The 25,552-nt window shown below is 40.8% G+C and overlaps 1 protein-coding gene across 5 annotated transcripts in view; it reads right to left on the bottom strand.

The window, feature by feature from the left end:
* TBL1XR1 (TBL1X/Y related 1) overlaps window positions 1-25,552 on the bottom strand; it is a 164,782-nt gene that overhangs the window by 43,850 nt on the left and 95,380 nt on the right. For 3 of the 5 annotated variants that reach the window (XM_065410343.1, XM_065410344.1, XM_065410345.1), the window contains one exon: window positions 11,321-11,388. The exons of the other annotated variants lie outside the window; for them this stretch is intronic. The gene's annotated coding sequence lies outside the window, so the exon portion shown is untranslated. The remainder of the gene's footprint in view (window positions 1-11,320; window positions 11,389-25,552) is intronic. 5 annotated transcript variants of the gene reach the window in all.

Raw genomic sequence — 25,552 nt, forward strand, 5'->3', positions numbered from 1 at the left:
TCTATAAAACCGGCTTCTATTAATTCGATCTAATTTCGTAGTGTAGACATACCCTTAGACAGAGAAGGCTAAGTGAACATGACCTCCTTCAACAGTATGACCTTGAAGCATCACTAGCATGATTGTTTTGCTCTGGCTTAAAAAGCCACAAACACGAAATACCCCATATGGGTTTTTTTAAGCAATTCATATGTGAAAATAAAATGTCTTTTGGATCAGCATAAAAATTAGTCAAAACTAACCTATTAAAGATAAAAACTAGCTAAAACTATACTAGCAACATAATTCAGAAGTACACATGAGGCAAGGGAAACATTTCCCAAGTGCTGTGGCAGAAAGAGAGGCACAGAGAATGGTTATGGGGTCTTCTATAACCACTATTGGAATGGAGGAGTCATGCGTGTTCTCTAATTGTTAAACTGCTTCAGAAAAGCTCCTGGGTTGCCAGGCACATCACACAACTTCTGCAGTGGTGATACAAGCAAGCAATTTGATTTGGGGGGGGCTGGGGGAGACACACAACAACTAGGTGGTCTGTTCACAGAGCAGGTGGAGAGAGTTTGATCTTTTCAAAATGCAAATAAAACTGACTTGCTTCCTCATTATTAAGACTGTTCCTATAGGCTATTCCCCAGGAGAAAGGTTTTAGAATTATCAGCTCTGTCAGCATCTAGTTTAGGGATAACAAATACTTTTTCTGAAATTCTTTTGAGAGTGCATGAAAGCTGCCAAATTTTTCCTGAGGCAGATGTTCTGTTGAATATTAACTACTATAAGTCCACTGTCTCTGAAAAATGAAGGGTGAAATGGAAAACCCCTGTGAGAAAATACCATAATGAAAAAACAGAATTTCATGGGATTGAGAGAACTTTCAACTCCAATTTCTGAGGTTTTTACTACTGAAAATATAAACTTTTAACAAGGAAGAAACATAATCTCCATTTTTAATTACCATCAGTTGAGCATTACTACTTCAGAACCTGCTTCTTATCTAAGATTAGGCCAGATACATTCCCCTGCATTGGGATGAAGTAGCAGCTAGCAGCATCTCCTTTGACTAGTGGGAACAAAGTGAATTAAGGGTGTTACGATGACACGGAGTATGTTTCTATAATGGCTTCCATTTATTAGCATGAAGGCCATTACTATCCATGAGTCTTGGACTGATGTCAAATATGCAGATTCATGCTTATGAATATTAATGATAGAAATACACTGTAGTTTAGACTCGCCCCTTTCCCTCCCCACATTAACCCAGATATTAAACACACTGAGAATGTATACTGCACTTGGACTCTGGTATTTAGTAATGAAAATATGTGCCAGCATTCATCACACGGACTGCTCAAAGCTCTCCAAAGCCATGAAACAAGCCATAGAGCCTAGAATAAATTAAACTTAAGCTATCTGACAAGTTTCCTTCAGGCCTAGGGGAAGAGTTAAGACAAGTAACCCAGAATTCACTTATTTGGTAAAACAACAACAAAAAGGTTAACAATAATATCAAAACCAGACTTCAGTGGGAAACTTCAGAACTGGAATTAACTTGCAAACTTGACACCATCAAATTAGGCCTGAATAAAGACTGGGAGCGGCTGGGTCACTACAAAAATAATTTTCCCTCTGTTGATACTCACACCTTTTGTCAACTGTTGGAAATGGGCCATATCCACCATGATTGAGTTGGCCTCGTTAGCACTGACCCCCCACTTGGTAAGGCAATTCCCATATTTTCATGTGCTGTATATTTATACCTGCCTACTGAATTTGCCACTCCATGCATCTGATGAAGTGGGTTATAGCCCACGAAAGCTTATGCCCAAATAAATTTGTTAGTCTCTAAGGTGCCACAAGGACTCTTTTTTTTTTTTTTAAATAGTTTAGAAGGGGACTTTTCCCCTCCCACACACATTCTCAATACCATCTTTGCTTTTTTGGAGAGTTAAATCTTGAAAATAAGCCACTTTTCTCACTATCCCACACCCCACAAACAATCTGCATCCAGGCTACGTTTTCATTCAAAAATGCTCAACCATGACAAAAAGCAAGTCTGTTACCAATGCAAACACGATCAAAGGAAATTTTTGTTTTTTAAATAACACAACCTCCAACCTCACCCCATACATACCTATATGCAATTAAAAGGCTGACTAAGTAGGAAGAAATAATTAAATCAGCACTATCTCAGAGTTTAAAAAAAGGGGGAATGCGATACTTAAAATAACTGCTCATACTATGAAATTGAATTAGAGAAGGGAGGGTTACAAAAAATTAAAGATCAACAAACATGCTTCTGGACTTCAAGATGGGGGGGGCGGGGTGAGCTGCCATGGAGGGGGGCTCCCCGGGCCGGGTTAGCTGCCGTGGAGGGGGGTGGGGTGAGCTGCCATGGAGGGGGGCTCCCCGGGCCAGGTTAGCTGCCATGGAGGGGGAGCTTGCAAGGGGGGGTAGCTGCTGCGAGGGGGGGCTCCTCGGGTGGGAGGGGCGGGTGGGCGTGGTTAGCTGCCACGGGGGGGGAGTGGGGTGCAAGGTGGAAGTTTCGCCTAGGGCGCGAAACTTCCTTGCACAGGCCCTGCCAACCACCTTTCCCCCCTGCATTAAATGTAGAGCAAATTTCATAGTAGCAGTTTGTCACTGGTGATCTTAACTCTTCCACCCAGGCCTGGGAACAGTTACATGTGGATATGACCTACTGGAGTCATAGGCAAAACAGCACCCACAGCTAGTCTGGTTTTACACCTTTGTACAGAAGGATCAATTTCACTACTGTCCTACTTCATAATTTACATCTCTTCAAAAAAAGGAGGCAAGAACTGATAAAGCATTCACATATCTTCTCTTATTGCACTATATGCAGGATTCCAGTCTACAATCCTTCCCATTAGTGCAAACTATTAGCAATTCTTTGAATAAAACAAAAACAGTATAAAACAAAAAACATATTTCACACACGTCATAGCTCCCAGGGCAGCTGGATGTGTGGGTACCTGAGGCCTGTGGTTCTTGAAGCAGGGGGACGTCTGCTGCTGTTGGGAATTCCCAGGGCGGGTGCATATGAGGGTACCTGGGACAAAGAGCTGGTAGTGGTAGTTTCTGGAGCAGCAGGGGCTGGGAATTTCTGGATTAGTTGGATGGGCAGTGCCTGGAGAAGGGAGCAGGGGGTTACTGTTGGTGTTGGCAGTTCCAAGTGTAGGGGGTTGTTGTCAGTAGTACCTAGGACACATGAGGGACAACTGAAGAAGGGGTTTGATAGTTCCTGGGGCAAACACTGTCTCCCCACAATATTCTCTCCTCCCTGGCAGGAGTTTGCAGGGAGAATAGTCAACACTGTCTCCCCACAATATTCTCTCCTCCCTGGCAGGAGTTTGCAGAGAGAATAGTCAGAGGGGAGGAGAGGCAATGAAACTACCTGCTCAGCAGGCACCACAGCTGCCACTGGGTGTTCGGGAGGCTGAACAGTACAAGGGGTTGTGCTGGAGACATGAGATTTCAGCAGGGATGCAGGAAGCTCTGACAGGGCTGCCAAATGCATGAGTATCCCAGGAGATGCCTGCCACCTGGAAGCCCTGCAACTAGAGAGATTTTTTTTTTTTTTTTTTAAAGCCTTCCTCAACGCAATTCTTTCCACAACTTGTACCACACGTAGACTCCTCCATGGCACAATAAGCTCCCTTTCATTTCCAACACAAACCCAACTACAATGCACACATCCAATCTCCAGTTCCTCCCCATCACACTCAAGCACGCAACCATAACTTTATTATGTACAAAGTATGTGGTCAAACACCATATTATTTAGGTTTTGCAACTGTGTACCTTTGTAGGAAACAATTCTTAATCCAACTGAGGTTGGAACTCAGTGTGATTGGGAGGAACTGGCTGCATGCTTTTTGGTTGGTTGTATATTGAAATTAAAAAGGGAATTTTTTGTGTGGAGCTCAGTAGTCTGTAAATGCAGCTGGATACTGGAGTTTGAGTAAATCATGTGAAATTAGGTTAATATGGGTGTTAGTGTAAACTACTGATCTCCTCAATTGTCAGTGATTGTGTTGATAAGGAAATGCACTTGAAGACCCTTATCTCTATTGTGCTTTGCATATGAATATGTACTGATGATTCCCTTCAAAGGTGTTGGTATGTTTTTGACAAGACACATATCTGTGCCTCCAGCAGGCACCTACTCTTTTGACTCTTAGGCCTGGTCTACACTGGGGTGGGGGAAGGGAAGAAGGAAATTGATCTAAGTTACGCAACTTCAGGTACGTGAATAACGTAGCTGAAGTTGCCGTACTTAGATCGACTTACCGTGGTGTCTTCACCGCAGTGAGTCGACTGCTGCCACTCCCTCGTTGACTCTGCCTGTGCCTCTCGCAGCGGTGGAGTACAGGAGTCGACGGGAGAGCGCTCGGGGGGGGGTCAATTTTTCGCGTCTAGACTAGACGTGATAAATCGATCCCCGCTGGGTCAATCGCTGCCCAACGATCCGGTGGGTAGTGTAGACATAACTTTAAGGAGACTAAAGTGAGGGTAAGCATGTGCTTAAGTGGTTTACTGAATCAAGGCCTAACTGGGCTCCACTGTAACACATACATAATATTTTATTACTGTGTATGTGAACACATGTGAAGGTGATGTGCAGCTGATATGTTGTAGAGCCATATGGTAAATTCCCTCATCTGTGACCACATCTCCTATGCCTTGTACAGAAATCAGTTTCTGCAGGGAGTTATTCTAACACTTTAAACTTCCAAGCAGCAACCATTTTCTTTTAAAAATTTACCTGCCACAAACATGATTCCTCCTTTGCCCCTCGAGACTTATATTCCCTAACTGAAACCAAATATTCTTAAGGCAGGACATAGACAGTCCTAATCCAGTGGCAAAGTCAGATCTTGCAACTTTGCAAGTATAGAAATAGAAACTTTATACCACTGGAAAGGGGAGATTCTTTGGTTTCCAATACTTGGTTCTAGCCCCAGATGGTTCCTAGATACTGGACTTTTAAATTATGACACTTTTACATGTAAAAATCTATTTAAAGGTTAATTTTAGAGGATTTAAGAATATATTATTTTTCTTTCCTTCTAAATCATTGTAAAGATAGCCTTTTACTACCAAGGTAGCCTGCTTGTACATGTGATCAGGTACAACAATTAGTCTCAACAAAATATTCAAAACCATCATAATTTTTAGATATGTTTTTGCTTTTCTGTTAAATATGTGAGATACATAGAATTGATAATGGTGTACTTGTGAGGAATATAGCATATTCAATTCCTTCAAAGCCTTTATATCACACCATCATGAAGTCTTCAGTGCATCTCTCACACATGCACACAAAAGATCATTTCTACATTTAAGCTCTGCACTAATTGCCCATGCAGGGAAACCAGTAGGGTCTGAAAAAGAAGCTATTCATAACAGTGGTTTGAAAGGCATAAAGGAGCCACACAAGAGGAGAAGTTGAAAACCAGTTCAATGCTTCTTCCCCCTTATTGCTCAGGACAATGTCATATGTCTGCTTTTATTCCTGAGAAATTTCTCAGTTCATCCCAACTGAAGAAAATCATTATTCAAAACCTGATGATCATTCATCAGCATGCTAAAGATAGAGTGTACCGAGATATAGGTTCAGAATCCAGAAACATTTAACATGATATATAAAATTGAAATGTATTTTTATGTGTATAAAGACACATTAAGATGGTCTGTGAGCCATTTACAAAGAAAACATATTTTGAATTAAACATTTTCTCCAAGCTAACTGTAAAATAACTAAATTACATGTTCACAAAAGTATTCACATTGCTAAGGTGCAATTAGAAATATTAGCACTGTTCACAGTAAATTTTCAAAAGGGGGAAGAGAAAATATTTGCAGTTCGTAAAAGCTAAACAGCAGCAGTGATGAAAATATGCTGCATCTTGTATCTGCAGGCTAGCTATTATACAGGCAGCTGCAGTGAAGAAGTCTCCTAATTGCCCCACAAATGACCTCTTCTGTTTCTTTTGGGGGATGAGGTAATTACAGTAACTACCTCTGCTAGTTTAGTCTTAGGGCTTCTCCTTACTCATATTACATGAGATAGCTTTTCAAATATAGCCAATGCCTACAACAGTGTAAGGTGAACTCCCCTCAAACAATTGAATCACAGTTTCAGAAGTGAAAACTGCAGCTCTCACATTTCTACAATTCTAAAAACATGAACACTTTTAAAAACATGGGTCAGTAAAATAATAAGTTAATGGGGGGGAGGGGGGAAAGCCCACTAACTTTTCTAGATTTCATTATACCCTAATAAATACTGCTCACAGCACTTAAATCATTTTTACAGATTCTCAAAACCATATTTCTTTGATCCCAATGACTTCCCGACATCTTTACCTACAATTAGTTTATATACTTACAATGTGAATGCCTTTCAGAATTTCCTTATGTTATAGCGGATTGATCTGGGGGCATCCAAAGCTACCAAGCACATCCCCCAGGTGGTGGATGGGGAGTGTCCACATTTGGGCAGCTCTGAATAATGAATAAGGAGCCGTGGACCTTAGGTTGTACTTAGGGCTGGTAATCTCGTAAAAACAAATGTACCACAGAAAACTTACTACCGGAGCCATATTGGTATGCAGCAGGCTCGAACACGAGATCAACTTCAATTGAAGAATATGATGGACATTGCCCAAATCCATAAGGAAATCCATGTCCTGAAAAGTCCTGTTGCTCAAGGCCAGGTCAGTAATGAAAATCAGATTTTGGAATCTGAGAACAGTGTATGAAGCTACTAAAACTGCTCAAGTAATTAAAGAAATGGATAGATACCATCTTGATGTCCTTGGAATCACCAAGTATAGATGGACAGGTTCAAACAAACAACACTTTAGAGAAACAAATAAGACATCATCTACACCTGAACATCGGTACTAGACATGACGCTAGCATAGCAATCTTAATGGTGAATGAAGCAGAGCAGGCACTGACTAAGTGGGAATCAGTCAATGAAAGAATTATTAGAGCTCACTTTCAGACTAGAGTCTTCAAACTAACAGTCATACAATGCTAGGGTGACCAGATGTCCCGATTTTGGGGTCTTTTTCTTATATAGGCTCCTATTACCAAAAATCGGGACTGTCCCTATAAAATCAGGACATCTGGTCACCCTAGCAATGCTATGCACCAGGGAACAAAAAGCCAGATGAGTAACATTCTTTTTAGGATTTGTTATAGGATGTGTTAATCCAGGTCCCAAAACATGATATCCTAGGGACTATAGGCGATTTTAGCGCAAATGTTGGCAGTAACAACGATGGGATTGGATAAAGTTATGGTCAAGTGCAGCAGGGATTTGGACATGAACCAAAATGGTGTACGGTTAGTAGAAATTTGCAGTGTAAACAACACCGTGATAGGTAGAACAGTATTTCCTCATAATGAAATCCATAAGGTGATATGGAATTCCCCAGACGGTACTACAAAGAACCAGACAGAAAACTTATGCATTTCAGTAATGTTTTGCAGCTCATTAGCAGATGTATGTGGGTACAGGGGAGCAGATGTGGGCAGTGACCACAGTCTTTTTATCACTAAGTTGAATATCAAGTTAAATAGAATGAAAAGGTTAAAAAGACCTCACATCAACAGTGCACCATTAAAAGATCCAAACACAAAAAGTGCTTTTCAACTTGAACTGAAGAACAGGTTCAGTGTTCTAATAGAGTTAACTGAAGAAAACTAAGAGACACTGATACTCTGTGGGAAAACATCAAAGACTGCTATCTAAAAAGAGCTAAGATGATTCCAACAAGAATGAAATCTAAAACGGAAGAATGGATTAGCAATGCTACTTGAGCAACAGTGAAAAAGAGAAGTGTAAAGCAAAAAACTCATGCAGGCTAAGAGAATGCATGTGGTAAGAAGCATACAGAAGTTCGGATAGAGAGGTAAAAAGGAACACTAGAAAAGCTAAAAGGGTATATATTGATTAAAAAAAACATCAAGAGGCTGAAGATGCTTGCTCAAGACATGCCCTTACAACCTTGTATAAGATAATTAAACAGCTAACAGGAAACTTTAGCAGTGCTGGAGGCCCTATTAAAGATGCAAATGAAAAGACTCTTAGTATAGAAGAAGAACACAGGAAAAAAATGGGCAGAACATTTTCAAGCTGTTTTAAATAGACCAAGCCCAAGCAAACTACTAGAAATACATGATGAAGACCTACCACTAGAGCTTGATATTGATTCAGGAGATATAATAATGGGGAAAAAAGTTAGAAAAGCCATCAGTAAATGTAAAAATGGGAAAGCAGATAACATTACTGAATAGATACTTTAAAAGAGAGATACAATAGTCCTCCAGACTTTCCTTGTGTTTTTGGGTAGAATATGTAATGAAGAAAAGAACCCAACAGAGCTGGAAGAGAGGCTTTATAATGAAATTGCCAATTGCAATAACTGAAGGGGAATCACATTACTCTCAGTACCTGGAAAAATCATGGGCAACATCATCTTGGAAGATATCAAGAAACAACCAGATCTTCAACTTGGAAGGAACATCCAGGTTTTAGACCTTGCGATCAAGTGCAGACCATGCTGTTGTTCTCAGATGAATTACATAATTAAGTGAGGTGTGGCAAGCACCTCTTGTGATAAATTTTATAGATTTCCAGAAGGCTTTTGACAGAGTACACAGAGACAGTCTTTAGAAAATTATAGCATTCTATGAAAAACCAGCAAAAATAATCAGAATCACCAAAGATCTATATAATGCTGAATGTGTAGTCGGAGATGGGGACAACATCAGTCAATGGTTTGAAGTGACAACTGGAGCAAGGCAAAGGTGTATTATATCCCCACTATTGTTTGCACTGGTCACTGACTGTCTTGAGAAAAGTAATTGCAGAAAGCAACCAAGGAATTTTATGGACAAATGACAAAGCACAACTGAATTACCTTGTTTTTGGTGAGGACACTGTCCTCCTTATTCAACATATCACTTAATGGAAGAAAAGCTTTAGGCAGATACAGCAAAACAAGTTGGTATGTTTATCAACAAGGGGAAGAAAAAATATATGGCAATCCGTTTTCCAAAAGTAATCCTTAGAGTGGAGGAAGAAACACTAAAAGAAGTCAGTCATTTTACCTATCTAGGGAGTGAGATGTGCAAGGACTGTGACACCATGCTATATGTCAAACAACAAATATCAAAAACAGCAAACAGCTTTCATAAACTTGAAAAGATTTGGAAAAGTAGCTTGATTGGCATGGACATAAAATATGAATTTTTAACACCAGCATCCTGTCCCCCTTTATGGAACCGAGTTACTGAAGTTTACAACAGAAATTGAGAAGACCAATTCATTTCAAAGTAAATGCCTGCAGTAGATCTTCAGAGTCCATTCGAAAGTGCTTCTTTCAACATCAGAAATTCTAAGTAGACCAAGCCAATCTAAAACATCAAATATGGTAAGATATGGCAATTTAGGATATGCTTTAAGGATGTTACTAACACAACTTCCTTAGCAAGTAATAGTATGTACACCACCTGGAAAGAGAAAAAGAGGGCGACCTAGAGAAACATTATGCAGAACAATAAAGAAAGAAGCTAAATCCATCAACATGACAGAAACCTGAACAGAGCAGCACAAGACCGAAATAAACAGCAGAAGCTGGCGGAGGCCCTATGCACCTGAGGGTGCAGGATGATAAAGAAAAAGAATAGCTGATTAATGTTACTTAAGCATTAATTATTCCACTTTTCTTTTACATAAGTCTGAAGGGCATGTCTTTCCACCTCCCCGAAACACAGAAATCAGAGTGCAGAAGTGTGTATTATTATCTATGCTTGTGCCTCTGTGTATATATTCCATACTCTAGTAAACATAACTGCATGTTGAAAAACAGACATGCATACAAGCATGTTCAAATTTTAAAGGCATGCTTGTATGCACAATCCAGTGATAACAAGGAAAATTGCTTCCCTCTTTATTCTTACCAGCATAAATCTACAAATGGATGCCCCTTTCCTCATTCCTAGCTGTGGGCCTCAGCACCGCCCGGTGCCAACAAACCCTACTCCCACACCTAAAGATCTTCCTACCTCCCCCCTCTTTTCTCTCTCTCTCTCTCTCTCGCTCTTTTTTCTTTTTTTTTTTTTAAACCACAAAGAATAGGTGATCCCATTTGGAATTTTCAATGAAAGCACGGTAGTAGCCTCACTGACTTCAACTGCTCTGCTGGACTGGGGCTAGAGTAACCAGACATGTCTGGGATCGACACTTGAAAAAAGGGAGATCCTCCTCTCTGTTCTGTTCCTCTGTACACTTGAGGTGGCTTGTTGAAACAATCAACCTCTGTCTTTGAGTGTCCTCTATAGACGTATGATTCTTCACAATGAACGGTTACTCTAAACTGTAATGAATGGTGGGGAAAAGAAGTCTGCTACACCCACAAGACATTTGTTAAGTTACAGCATATATTAAAAATTCCACAGATACAAGTACAGTATCAGTTACCTACTGCTGCAAGAAGAGGCACAATTGTGCTCTCACACAGTACATGAACATTGCTGTTGGTATACAGTTCAGAAAATAATCTTCCCTTTGTTAAAAAAGTGAGGTAATCTCATCTCTATTATGGTTCTGGCCATGAAACAGACAATAGACTAAAGATAAGAGAAGCAGGTTAAAGAAAAATTCAAGAGGTCAAGAGAGACCAGAGGGGGAATTCATTTATATACATATATTTTTTTTTAAAAATCAAAACAAAAACATTATTGTAGTACATTAGAATCAGGGAAAAGAGGACTAGTAACGGTACAATTTGTCTGAGTAAATATGACCACCGAAGTGCTTTTTTTTTTTTTTTTTTTTTTTAAAAACCAGCCCAAGTTTTAACACTTCAAATACACATCCTTCAGCCCATGTGCAATATCTTGTGTATAAACATTAAAAAACAAAAAGTACAAAGTTGATCCATATTAAGATGATAATAGCTCCATACTTCAGGGAAACAATACAGCTGCTGCAAGTTGTTTTGTCAAAGGTCTATTTAATAACATTTCCATACTATGAATTGATGTGTTATAATATAACGGCTCTCAAGGAGACGAATATGGATTTATACATTAGAACATAACAGCTCCAAAGGAACTGTTAAAAACTATGAAATAAACTAATACATAATGTAAAAACTCAGCAGACTGCAAAAATTAATACCTAACCAATAAGGTGAATGCATATAAAGTCGGATACCAATTTATATCAAAATAATAGTCCACCTCTATTTAAAAAATAAATATATAAATCATTGAGTGTCCTTACCAGAACTACTCTCTGAAACCTCACAAAATTGTGATGTGGCAGCAGTGCAGCCCTTGGTATTACACCACCTGTAACACAAACCATATTATGATACTTTCTGTCAATATATATTTGAAAGAATGATGGAAATAGTATAAGAGATATTTTTCTACTAGTCTTTTTTGCTGAATCTATTAAAGCAACATTCATAGTTTTCTAAGGGGCAAACCAAAATATTACACAAATAGCCGTAGCTTAATTGCTTTAGGAGTATATGTTCATTTTTTTAAAAAAAGGAAATTCCAAGTAAAGTTTCAACTCTATTCTTGCCTCCTGCTTTTATGATAAAAACAGAAGCATTAGTTTCAGATTAGAAAGTTAGAAGTGCCAAAAAATTCCATTCAGGCTGATTGCTCAGGATGACTACCTAGAATTTTACAACAATCCAACTTAATCATTACCAACGTCTAAGTAATGAGACAACAACTTAGTGTGGACTACAATGGCAAAATAATTTCCAAGACGACTAAACATTATGCCAACTATGGATGTTCTCTTACGGTTTTTATTACTTTATGTTTCTGATAGTTTCATCTCTTCAGCTACATCGCCAGTTTAACAATATTTTTATATAGGAATTTCCACAGGTATGGGGGTTAAAATATAAAGCGGTCAAGAAAAAAATTGGTTCCTCGGTCATACAACTATTTATGTTGTACCATATAAATTAACATTATAGGTGTTACAAATCATGACTATGTGTTTACTTGAACTGTTCCAACATTTTTCAACCTGGCCACTTTGGAAATGGACTTTAAGGAGGGTGATCATATTTCCCTATGCTGAATACGGGACACCTGGTAAAATTACAGTAACTCCTCACTTAACGTTGTAGTTATGTTCCTGAAAAATGCGACTTTAAGCTAAATGATGTTAAGTGAATCCAATTTCCCCATAAGCATTAATGTAAATGAGGGGGTTAGGTTCCAGGGAATTTTTAAACGTGTGTGTGTGTGTGTGTGTGTACACACACACACACACACACCTACCTCTCACACGCGGGGTGACCGACCCAACCATCTCTGGCCAGCGCTCTCCGCCCATCATGCCTGGCTGGGCCCCTGGGATGGACTTGCCTCTCCTGGTACCTGGCACCACATCTTCCCAAGGCAACATGTTAGGGGTGGGGCACGCAGGGTCACAAGGGCCCCCTCCCCAGATTTCTGCCAGGGTTCACACCAGAATGTGGTCAGCAGCAGCCTTTCGGCACTGTGCAGGAGGGAAGTGATGGGAGCTGCTTCCAGCCACAGGGGAGTATGTGGGGGGGTGGGGGGGGAGGGGAGGGATGACCTGGCCAGTGTCTTTGCGGATCTCATCTCTTCCCCCGCCCCTCCCCGCTCCACCCGCCCGCCCACCCACCCTACCCTGTTCTCTCCCCGCAGCTGGAAGCAGCTTGTGCCTTCCTCCACGCACAGTATCAAAAGGCAGCTTACCCCTCCAGGCTGCTCCTAGCCACCAATATAACCAGCCACCTCCTGTCCCCGGGCTACAGAGCAGGCAAGAAGGGGTTAAGCCCTAAGGATGCATTGTGCACCAGGCCCAAGGAACCTGACTGCAGAGGCTTCAGCGAACCAGGCCAAAGAGGTGGCTCAGCAGGGGAAGGTGATGCAGCAGCCCCATGCTCCCTGGGGGCAGGACCCAGGGCGGGTGTGTGCGTGGGTGAACAGAGTGTTAAGCTCCTGCTTGAGGGGCTGCTGTGGAGCCTGCAGATTCGGGGCGGGAACAGGCTGGAAATCGCTTCCCTCCCCCCACTCCAGAGCTTAGCTGAGGAGCGGAGAGGCTTCCCCGTGCCAGTGCTGTGCGGAGCTTTGGCACATGCAGGGCTCGGTTCCTCCTGGCCAGTGCCCCATGCTTTCCCAGGGTGCCAGCCCAGCCAGAGGCAGTGGGGGAAGGAAGGAGCCTGCTGGCGAGACTGATGGTGACCTGATCACTCCGACCAGGGGCTGGTTTCCGCATAGCGCTAGGCGCGGGATATGGAGGAGCAGTGGGGCTGGTGTGGGGGTGTGTGAAGGGGTAAAGCAGGGAGAGGATAGCGAGAGGGGGAGCACGTAAAGGGCCGATGGGTGGACAGCCGAAGCGAAACATAACCGGCTGCTGCCTGACACCAGCCTGCACTCACCAGCCACTGCAGCTCACAGCGCGCAGCCAGTGCCAGCCAGAAACGGGACTGGGGATGGGGCCCTGGTGGCCGAGAGCTGGCACGCAGCGGGGGCTACGCTGATGGACCAGCAGGGTGAGCGGCTGGCCCCACGCGTTGCAGCTTTGCCCTGCCACCAGCCTTGCACACCCACCCCCATCGTTGGCCACTGGACCCCCCCACTCACCGCTGGTGGGCGGGTAGCTGGCGAGCAGGGATCCGGCCATCAGCAGGAACCACCAGTACTGATGGGGGCAGACAGAAAATACGAGACAATTTGCCCATTTTTTAAAAATAGTCAGGACACCTGTGGGAGGGCTTAAATATGGGACTGTCCCTTTAAAAACGGGACGTCTGGTCACCCTAACTTTAAGGAGTTTCCATGCTTCACAAACCGAGCAAAGGTAAAGCCTGTGGATTATACAAAAGACCCTACGGAGTCCATGTGGAGGTTAGAAGCTCCACAAAAGTCCCTATAAGAATCTCTGTGTTTCAGAACAAATGCTGTTTTCAGTGAGACTAGGATCAGATTAGTAGTAAAAGAACCATTTGTAATGGAATACACATGATAATTTTGGCCAAAGTTCAAGGCAAAACCTCAAAATGAGTGGCTGATGGGTATGAATGCTAATTATTTTCTAGAGACTGAGCTAAGCAGGCCAAAAGCCATAAAACAGAAAAAGACATCACAGATAACACAGACTTCCCAAAGTTACTGCATATCCAGGGCTGAAAACATGGAAGGAAATACATCAGAGAGCATTTAGTATTCCAAAATTTCCATTCTAAAACCAATCACCCTTGACCTCTAAAATAACTCAGTTATAAAATACCTAAGTCTTATATCAGCATTTGAACCAGAATTTAATGTGCTGGTTTTGGTTCTGAATGACAAAAACGTAGCTCATTTTTAAACAGCGGTCAACAATCCATCAGACATGTTCAAATTTCCCAAGAGATCTAGCTAATACATTGTAATCCAAATCAATGACCAGATAACAGGTTGCACCAGCATGGCTCATTCCTAAACTTCATAACAGGAGATTTAAGAAGCTAACAGCTATCACTCCCCTTTTGGCATTCCTGACAGCTGAAACACTCTCTATGGATGGAATCTTTTAATCTATGGAAAGAACTAAGCGAGAAAGAGAGATGAGGCTGCATTTCATTGAGATGGCACTAGCACACATTGATGTATTTTTGTATTATTTGTATGTACTGAATTGTTTATGTGCTCAGAGTGCAAAGATATCCCTAATTTATAAATTAAATGTTAATAGATATGTAATTCATACACCCACTTCAATTCTGACATGATATTAGCAGCTAATATTAAATGAGACACTAGAGTTAGAGATTAATGCTTTACACCACTTGAAAGCTGGGTATCAAGCTTTCAGAGGCAATACAGCACTTGGGTCCGTATCATACAGTCAGGCCCTCCTGAATAGATCCAAATGCAGGATTGGGTCCTTGTTTTCTGCCTCTAGAAGTCCAAAGCAGTGGCTTCTAAAATGATATTGGAATTGAAGTGTAAGGGAAGGAAAAACAGGGAACAGCAGCAGCAATCTGAATTACATGATTTTAAGGCCAGAGAAACCAATGGCACTGTTAAAATCCAAACTATTGTGACCTATCAGGGCTTGACGAAAATGCTACCGCTGGAAAGCGGAGAATCACAGGGCTAATAATGGGTAACAGTGGACTTTTAAAGTGTCACTAGTCCTTCGTTCTAGCAATGCTTATCCATAGTGACTCATGACTGAAAGAAAAGGTCCTGACCTCATAACCAATGTAATTTAAATTTTCTGCTAGAGTTTAATATCTGTTGTTCTGATGGCTTCCTATAAACCTTTCTGGAGATGTGAATTGAATAGCATCAACACCTACTAGTACTGCTAAAGCTGACATCAAAAAGTTAACATTATAAACACTGTTTAAATCTCAGATATAAAATTTAGCTCCAGGCTGAATCTTAGTAAACTAAGATAATTAACGGGATAATGATCCTTTTGTCTAAGCAAACAAGGGGAAACAAGCAAACAAGAGATTGAAATGTTTATAGAAGCTATACTAACTTCCAAATTTTTAGTTACAACTGTGAGTATTTTACTTTCACAGTAAAATTATGCTTTGTATTACCAATTCATATTGTTTGCTGTGGTTATGCCAAACAAGACAGAACAGGGAGGCCTGAAGGGAAAGCAATGCACTGAACAGAAGCCAGTTTGAGAGGAATCCCTTTCCTCTTTACAATTCCCCATAGAGCATACACAAAAAAACTGTACAAACAGAAAACTGGAAATTCATCCAACAATTAGCCTCCATTAGTACAACAGGAAACCTGTTCACAGTCAACTGATTTGCCACAAAGAGGGGGAAACACGGACTAGGTAAAAGGCACACTGATTCAATAAGATTTTAAAAGAGTGACTAAGGAACAAAGTTGTATTTCAAATGGACCCTAAACAACTGGACACATGCCGCTGTAATTTACATTGATAGTCTAGGGTAGTATCTCAGCCAACTTCAGCGGTGTTGCTCCTGATTTACACCCGTTTAACTACTTCAAAATTTAATTCAGTAAGTTCATTTTGAGTTTTTTAAATACTTGTCTATAATCAGCAATTTTTACCTACTGCCTGACTTTTGTGTCCTTGGTAAAGGAGGAATTATTGTTTTTAACCCCACACCCCCCAAAAAAACATAATTTTCCAGTTTGTTCAGTTTTCAGTGCTTCTGTATTTTAGGCCTTGTCTACACTGCCAATGTACAGTGCTGCAACTTTCTTGCTCAGGGGTGTGAAAAAACACCCCTGAGCGCTGCACGTTTCAGCGGGGTAAAGTAGCAGTGTAGACAGTGCACCAGCACTACTCCCCTCTTCGGGGTGGGTTTTTTACTGCCGCGACTACACAGCCATGTTAAAGCGCTGCTGTGGCTTTAACGTTACTAGTGAAGATGAACCCTTAGATTGTAAATTCTTTGGGGTAGTGGCAGTAGTGTGGCCAGGTGTCCGGTTTTCGACCGGAAGGTCTGGTTGAAAAGGGGACCTGATGGTGTCTGGTCAGATCTAGAGGCTGGTTACAGATCTGGTTCCTGAGGGTGGGGGAGGAATGGAGGTGCTGAGTCATCACCCACGCCAGCACCTACTCAGCCAGGGCCACCTCCTACTTGCATCGGACGGCTGCAGCTCCCAACCCCAGCTCTGCAGGCAAGTCTCTCCCAACCAATGCATGGACGGGGTGGGAGCAGAAAAGCAGTGGTTTTGGGTCACCAATATGGCCACGGGGGGGGGGGGGGGGGGAAGAGTTGTGGACACTAACTCAGGGTCTTGAGGACAGGGTAGGAACTCAGTCTACTCACAATCTCCTTTTAGATAAAAGCTGGGTTTTGATTTTTTTTTGGTATACTGTACCTCTACTTTTATTACAACAAACTGAAATTAAAGTCAACGTTCTCAAAACAGGTGAAACACACACACCTGCAAGAATGTGCACATCACTCTTGCACAACCAACAGTTGTACATGTTAACAGAGTTGCAGAATATGCAAATGTATACTTGCAAGGTGGTGGCTGGAAGTCCAGGGGGGACAGGCAACAGGACTGCACAGGTTTTGCCATTGAACCCATTAAGTATAGCTTTGAAATGCTGGTCCTAACTTTTTGCAGTTTTGAGAACGGGACAAGGATGGCAGGTTTTTATTACTACAAATCCATCCATAGCTTAATATTTTGTAACTGAATAATAAAATTAAATGGGAAAACACCAATCCCCAAACTAATTTTAATGCTACAGGGTAGGGCTACAAGATTAACTGAAATCCCTAAAATTGTATTTACCCTGCCTTGTTGCAAATCCCATCTATTTTATAGTAGTCAGTAACAACAAAGATCTTCATCCAGCAAAGACTTACGCACTTTAACTTTTCATAAAGTGAGTGGTTCCATTGACTCTGAGAATGAAATTAAGCATGTGCATAAGTCTTCGCAAGAGCAAGGCCAAAGATTTTATATTTAAATAGAAGTTATTACTTCATGCAATGTGACAGAATATTAGAATTTTAGAATTTCATAAAGAATATTTGATCCTCAAACTTTTACACGGCCATAATGCTAGAAAGATAGTTTTTAGTTTTTGCATTTAACTTCCCAAAATTCTTTTTTAAAAGGAAAACCTCAAGAGGCAGCTGGCTTGCACAGCTCTTGCAGTGAAACCAAGTCTCTTGCTCTGCAAAAGGGCAGCCTTGTTAAAAAAACAAACAAAAAAGAAGGGGAGAGGGAGGGGCAGGGGAGCTTATGAAATGAAGGAAAAAAGTCACTCTTACTGAACTCAAACATTCTGAAAAATAATTCAACATCAGGCAGAAGCAAGGCAGAAAATATTAAGGGCAAAACATATGTTAATGTTTCTGAAAATTATGAGCACCGTTGTTGCTTAGCCATTCTTTTAAATTTTATGAACACAAACTTGTTCATAACCTAACTATAGTAGGAGCTACTAAATGCCTGCTATAAGAGAGTTTGGGAACCATGCAGTATTGAACATTTTCTCTCTAGTGCTTAATGTGTCCATACATTAAAAAATGTAAACTAAGAGGGAAATACATATTACTTATATGCTTCAAATTAATTATGAAGCTGCTTTGTTATAGCAGGTGGTTTTGACAGCCACAGAAAAGCAGAGGTAGAGGTACTGCATTTGGTTTGGCTAAGCACTGCAGTGTATGATTTTCAGTAGCTTTCACTTTTCTTTTTTTTAAACAGTTAATGGACATTTATGGCAGGATTCCATACCAAACCATACTATGCATGATGAAGCTGTCAGTAGGACATGCTGCTGGATCAGCATGGAATTTTACACCCTTATTAGAGAAGCAGCACCTCACTGAGATGATAAACTGGCATAGACTCAGCCATCCTGTGTAAACTCGATTCCTCTCAGTTAGCAGAAGTAACCTTTGGTTAAAGAGAAAAATGTTTGTTGATGGAACATTATTATATATATTGTTAAAATCCAAGTTTGTCTTTTTCTGAGTTATAGTATTGTTTGCAATGCTATAAAGATGTGTCAGCAATTCCTTTACAAACTCCTCTTTTCAGCTGACCAGTACTCAAATATTGCTTCTAGTGGAATCAGGCCTATACATTTTTTAGCTTAAAACCACTTTTTAATTTTTTTTATTTGGTTTTGTGATTAAGGGAACATAAAAAATTTTTATGTACGCTTTTTTAAAATTTAATTATAAACAAAGTGAGACCCAATAGTATGAAAATCTCTGCTTACAAAAAATGTGAGTTCTGTTCTCACAAAAATTACTGATGTCTAATTAAATAATTACTGTCTGTATAAAATGCAGTATTTAATTTTATTTTTAAGAAGAAAGAATGGCTTGCTGTTCTCTTCAGCATTAGAATAAATATTAGTAATATCTGACAAAAAATTTCTCTGTACCGTGAACATGTCAAAGAATGCCCCAAAACCAGATGGATGCAGAAACAGAAATAGAGGAGAAAAGGTACTCAAAATAAAAATGGAAAAATAAATAAAAATAATGTAAGGCACCGTCCTGCACTGAGATCCATATGAGCACTGTGGTTTACCTACACTGAAGTCTGTGCAGCAGAGGGGCTTTGGTTTTAGACTATTGTGCATGTGTAACCCACACACCTTCTGGGTGTGGTGTTCTGTCCCATCTAGTGGCACCGAGACCACTTAGACATGCACAGATTCATAGATTCCGAGGCCAGAAGGGACCATTATAATCATCTAATCTGACTTCCTGTATACACAGGCCATAGAATTTACCGAAAATAATTCCTAGAGCAGATCTTTTATATGAACATCCAATCTTGATTTTAAAATTGTCGTTGTAATTGCTGGTCCACCTCTCCCTCCCCCACTTGCATGAAAATAAGAACTTTGTCACTGAAAAGTTTGATTTACTTCCTGCTTCTTATTCCCTGCACAATGCTCTAATCCAGAGATTCTCAAACGGTAGGTCGGGACCGCAAAGTGGTTCATGACCCTGTTTTAATGGGGTCGCCATGGCTGGCTTAGACTTGCTGGGGCCTGGATCCAAAGCCTGAGCCCCACCTCCTAGGGCTAAAGCTGAAGCCAGAGGACTTCAGCCCTGAGCTGCGGGGCTCAGGTTACAGGCCCCCCTGCCTGGGGCTGTAGCCCTTGGTCTTTGGTCCCCCCCACCTGGGGTGGTGGGTCTCAGGCTTTGGTCCCCCCACCTGGGGTGGGCTCGGTCTTCGGTCCCCACTCCTGGGGTCGTGTAGTAATTTTTGTTGTCAGAAGGGGGTCGCGGTGCAATGAAGTTTGAGAACCCCTGCTCTAATCCTCTGTTTCTGAGAGCAGCCAACCATTAAGCTGAGAATCAGAAATTCAAGTAAGGCATTACCAACAGGGGCTGGTTAATATATAAAAAACAAAAAAGATCCACTTTTCAATTCCATCCTAGAAGGAACGAACCCCTCCTCCCCAAAAAATAAAACAGGGAAAGTGGGTTAGAGAAAGCCAAACATGTAAATAGAATGATCTCTAATTAGCATCTCAAAATTGTCCCATGAGACACCAGTGGGCCTTTTAAAAATGCATTTTCAGTTAGCAAATACATTACTGACGGCAAACGTGGATTTTAATTTTATAATGTAATTCAGAGATAAAGATAGTACAAACACACACACCATCAGCATGTTAACTGAACAGGCTGTAATATGGTACAAAGTCGGTACAGTGCTTTGAACATATAAAATGCTATGTAAATTTTATTGACTGACAATATAAATGTTATAAGTGGTATTTCCTTGGTAATGGAATAAATAATATTTCTAATTTTCTTCTATAAAGAAAATGTCAAACATTTCTAATCACAATAAGGTGGACCCAGAAACCACTTACGGCCCCGATCCCGCAAAGACTTATGTATGTACTTAACTTTAAGCATGTGACTAGTCCCACTGATGCCAGCGAGACTACTTGCTTACAGTTAAGCACACTGCATAAATGTTGACAGGATCATGGTCCAAGATATCTAGAATAATGGTCACTTCTAATGCCTGAATGTGCGTGGTTCCATTTTCATACATTTGTAAAATACTTCAGCCAAATTCTAGCACATCAGTTTTTAGCAGAAGTGAATTATAAACCTTCTGCTAGATAAAAATGATACAAGGATCAAAATGCTACAGACAAAAAAACATGTTAAGGATGGCTTCAGAACTATTACATTTTTTAAATAAAATGAGATCACTGAATATTATTTGTTAGCAAAAACTCTTCTCCCAATATTTGAAAAATCAAACTCTATTTAATGTGAAATCTCTCTGTAAAACATTAGTTTTCACACCAAGGTCATGTTCCAAGTTAATTCTGCTCTCCTCCTAATCCTGGTCACTTCCATAATAAATTTTTAGAAGATTTACTTTACTGAAAGTTGTACTGAAAGAGAATAGGATAGTATCCCTTTAAATAGAGAATCTTCTGATGGTGCTCACCACGTCCTATGTTGGAGAAGTTCACAGAACCCAACCAGAACAGCAATATGTATTTGCATATGCCTTAAATGTTATATATTCAGTAAACAGGATTTGAACCACATTGTGCTGTGCGATTCCTTTGTTTTGTTAAGAACAATAAAAACCAAAAGTCTTCCAAGCACTATCAAAATGTCTGCATTACTTACAGTCCAGTCTTCCCTGCCCACACAGATGAGGATTTGTGTAGTGACTCCACAAAGTTTCATTAAAATTAAAATTCTGACTCCCATCTCCAAGCCCTCAACTTAATACTTTTTTTCTGATAGGGCATCTCTCTTTTCTGCATAAAATTTCCCATGGTTATTCTCCAATCAGGGCCCAATTTTGTGTGTGAAAAGTTCACAGGTAATTAGTCAGGCTGCTTTGGAGACAAGATACTGAAAAAGTGTCGTTTTCTTCATTTTTGAAAATTGTTTTAACTCTTTTGCCTAATCGTAACTCAAATGACTTGAGCGAACGCCTTTAGCCTTTATATACATAGCCTCATTATTTACAGGATTTTTCTTTACCAAACTGGAGTATTAAAGTGTTTCGTTTTTAAAGGTTGTCTCTACATGTACTATAACTTTTCTGACTAGTCTTGCAAATACTACAAGCACGGCTTCATTTACCTGTTTAAAAAAGATCTCTGAAGTCTGCATCCCTTTTTGTTGCAATGGCAGCCTTCAAAATGTAAAGTGATCAAAAGGCTTGTTTGTCTGTTATTTTTTCAGGGGGAAAAAAATCACTTTTTTCATGGTGCAATTTGGGGGGGGGAAATCGCTCTCCTCTCCCATTTCGCGCAGTTGTACTCTTGCCCACCTGTCTCCAGAGCCCCTACCCTCAAGATTTTGCTTATGGCAGCTTCCATCATCACTATCACCATCCCATAGAGAAAGGCCACTTCATTCCCTGTGAACGCCCCTTGGATACATGCCACAGGTTCAGCAGCTGCTTCAGCAGGATCACAGGGAGCAGAAATTGGCAATGTCCCCCTTCCAACCGCCTCCATTGTACCTAACTACCACCACTTCCTTCACTTCTCTCTAGGGAGATGGAGTCAACACAATGTGAGTGAGGGTTTGAGAGATAATAGCCGCTGTAGGTTTTCCTGGACACTGAAGAGGTGGAAGCTGCAGGGAGAAATATTCCCTTTCCCCATCCCACCCCCCACAAGTTTGAAACCACTCTCCCCATACGTATATCTGTGGGAGTGGGGCACCAAAGCTATCCATTATCTCCTCCCAGCAGCAGCTTCATCTCCCCTCAGAGGCAGCTGAGAATAGATACCCCCAGCACTGGGATTTTTACTCCCTCTGCAGGGAAACATGTGGCAGCAGAACATGCAGATTCTATACGAGAGTGGGAGGAAGAGGCAGAATCTTCAGACACAAACACACCCCAAGAGGCAAGGAAGTAGAGCGTAGTTAGGCCCTGGCATGGTGGTCTATTTATACCTCAGCAGCATGAGGCTGCCCAATTCTGCCTGCTACTGTTTCCCCTCAACTTTTGCTCAGGCCAGTCAGGTAGGTCACAGAATATAACTCGAGGGGGTTCAGATTCACCAATTTCTCTATTCACTCTCTTTTCTATACTCAGCCTGGGTCCATGTTGCACTGGCAGCCCATCAGCTGAGCAATGACTGTTGTCAGAGTTGAAACTCCCCTTCCAGCATGGGACACTGATTCCAAGAATGAACTTTAAATTGCCCTGCCACTCCCAAATAAGTAGTGGAAGCTGAACCCAAGTTAGGCAGGAAGCAAGTTATATCATTGTACAACTGAAGCCATATCACTGGAATTCAGATAGCTGTCAGGACAGACTTAAGTTTCATTTGGCATCCAGTGAGGGTTTGCAACCCATAAGTGGAAGGTGGCTGAGACTAGGGGGTCACAGTTTAAGGCTGCTGCTCCAGCACTGCGTTTTCTAGAATTTACAGCTTGATCTCGTTTCTTTTAATATAGCATTCTACTAACATTGTGTCAGAGGGAAATATACGTTAGTTTTAACTCTGAAGGATGGAGGGCCAAGGATAGCTTTCAATTGCCTTAAGGAGTTGTGACAAATAAGATTAATGCACTACTTATTTATCTCTGGAGTCCCTAGTTAAATTCCTGGTTCGGGTTTCAGTGAATATCAGTTGGGTAGCTTTAACCTAGTCTCCCCCCCCCCGCATTTGTTCATAAATCACATCACAGCAGCAGCACATAGTTTGCTATATTGGCACTCTGGCTCAAGAGATTCCTATAACAGCAATGGAGTTTCAAGTTAGAACAGAGGTGACCTGACAACGTTGAAAGAAGATACTGTAACCAGTCAGTTGCTTATCCATTAAACCTGAATCAAGCCAGTGTTTCAAGCCCTTGCTTTGAAGAGCAGCATGATTCATTCACAAATTTAACAAAAACAATAAAAATGCGCTTGCAAAGACTCAGCACTTTACCTTCTCATTACAAAAATGCTTTTGACAAGGCTTATTTTTCTCCATTTTTAACTGAGCAAAAACATTACATATTTGTGTATTAATAAACCACTCATCTTATTAAATGGAACAACAAGTAGTTAAAACCCACACAAAGAAATTTCACGCAACTTTTTTATACCATTGGAATCTTGTTATAATCTGATTACATATGCTGCCACTTTCAAACCAAGCCTACAACTGGTTCCTCAATAAAACCAATGTGAATTAGGGAAAAATATTTATCCCCATTTTACAGATGGAGAACAGAGGCATAGAGAGGTTTAGTGAATTCTTTGAGGTTACTGAAGAAGCCTGTGGCAGAGCCAACAATGGAACCCAGCGCAGCGCCTTAAATGTAAGCCCATGCTCCTCACCGCAGCCACTCCAATTTTACTGTACCGGTAAAATTGTTGTACTTGGTTCTCCCACAGAGGAGAACGTGTACATGTACGTACGTACGTGTGTGTGTGTGAGAGAGAGAGAGATTGATTGTGTGTGTGAGTGATGCATGCAAAGTGAGGGAGTGAGCACAAGAGAATGCACAGAGTAAAAAAAAGCATGGTAAAGTCTTTACATTTATAAGACTTAGATAACTGCAAGAAAATGGAAATAAAGGGTTTCTCTTTCATATGTACATATAAGAGGCTTTTCCCTTAATTGTACTCTTCACGGCCATGAAATTCTATGAACTAAATTCAAATAATATTCCTTTGGGTGGTTGGCAATGGAGGAGAAATTCAAAGGTCATCTTCAAACAACTATGACGGTTGCCAGGAGAGCAGTGTAAACTGCAAGTTCTTCATTGAGCCTTATACTCTCTTTCATAACAACTTCTCCTGTCAACTGAATTGTCTTATACTAACCACAAATGTACAGTAGAAATATCTAAAGGCAAAAATGTAACTAAGTTAATTATTAAACCTGTGGCACTAATAGTAGGTTTTTCTCATGCTTGTAGCAAGCACTGGGAAACCCTGAATGCAGAGGATTAAGATTTCTGTCAGAAATACCTTTGATGATACAATTGCATCAGCCTGTAAATTTCACAGGTACCAGCTAGTATATTATAATCTTGCGACACTTCTGGGGACAGGGTTAAATTTGTTATTACAGTGTTTGTTATGATAAATAATTAGAGGAAACTAAACAGACAATGGGGGGAAGCCCTTTTTTCCCCCATAAGTGAACATTTGTTTTCCAGTGCTCATTAAGTAAATTTAGACAGAAAGAGAGAGTGAACACGTGTGTATAATGAGATATAAAAACAAATACACACACAGACATTTACTATACGAGAGAAGTCGTGAGCCAAAATTTTGATGCACTGTTGTGTAAACTTTGGTGACATGCATTTAAAACTATTTTAAACGCAACAAAATAGATCCAAAGCTTTTTAAAATGTTGCTTGACTCCACCTTGTGTTTTTGGCTAGTTCGTATAAAAGGTACTACATGCTCTCCATTGAAGTAACTTCCCAAAAATAAATACCATATGCACTCAAACGATAAGGCAGTTCACATATAAACATCTCCCATCCCTATTCTGATTTAAGAATTCATTAAAAGGCCAGAAACTGTACAGATGCCCTATTAATTTATGGATGAGTATCCATGGGAGGGAGAGGAGACAGGAGGAAGTGGACAAGGTAGGAGAAGATACACATCCCACATGGGGTGCCCCATCTAGCAGACAACACCAAGAGATACTCCCAGTTGAATCCAGCTGGCCCCACAGACATGGAGCTTACAACATGCATGTGATTTATAAATTTCAGTGTGCACATGTGCAGCTCTACTCTTGAAGAATCAGATGCTCCCCCCGAGAGACTCCCTCTTCTACCTACTCTTCACTTGTCTTTGATTTGTGTACAAGCTGATCATGTAAGGGGGGGCCCTCAAATTCCAGCATATACATACTAGTAATGCAGTATGATTCTGTTGTCACAAACTAAGGTGATAGGTAGCCAAAACATTGTTTTGCTTCCCCTTGAGCCTCTGTTCAACACAGGTGCTTTTTAAAAATTTGTTTTGCTTGATTGCCATGGTTAGCTATTGAAATTGTCATCTGAAA

This window comes from Emys orbicularis, chromosome 9 (genome assembly GCF_028017835.1).
Source record: "Emys orbicularis isolate rEmyOrb1 chromosome 9, rEmyOrb1.hap1, whole genome shotgun sequence".
NCBI classification, from domain to species: domain Eukaryota; kingdom Metazoa; phylum Chordata; order Testudines; family Emydidae; genus Emys; species Emys orbicularis.